Source organism: Oratosquilla oratoria, chromosome 7 (genome assembly GCF_046742065.1).
Source record: "Oratosquilla oratoria isolate Oo_2021 chromosome 7, ASM4674206v1, whole genome shotgun sequence".
Lineage (NCBI taxonomy): Eukaryota > Metazoa > Arthropoda > Malacostraca > Stomatopoda > Squillidae > Oratosquilla > Oratosquilla oratoria.
In genome coordinates this window covers 69,718,262-69,718,474 of record NC_134783.1, presented here as the reverse complement: position 1 = coordinate 69,718,474, position 213 = coordinate 69,718,262, and positions in this window count along the sequence as shown.

Below are 213 nucleotides of genomic sequence, written 5' to 3'. Positions count from 1 at the left end.
AAAAGCTGTTGCACCTGTGCCCCACAGTTTGCAGTGTTGGTGGCTGTCTCTCCCCAAGTGTTCCACTAGCCACCTGGTGTTAGCCGGGCGGGGAAAAAACAACAACAACAACAATAGTTGGTGACGTCTACAGTAACGTCAATCCAGCAATCGCCTTCCACTGGATCCGCCTCTGTGGGGCCGAGGTACAACAGCACCTCCACCATCACTTGT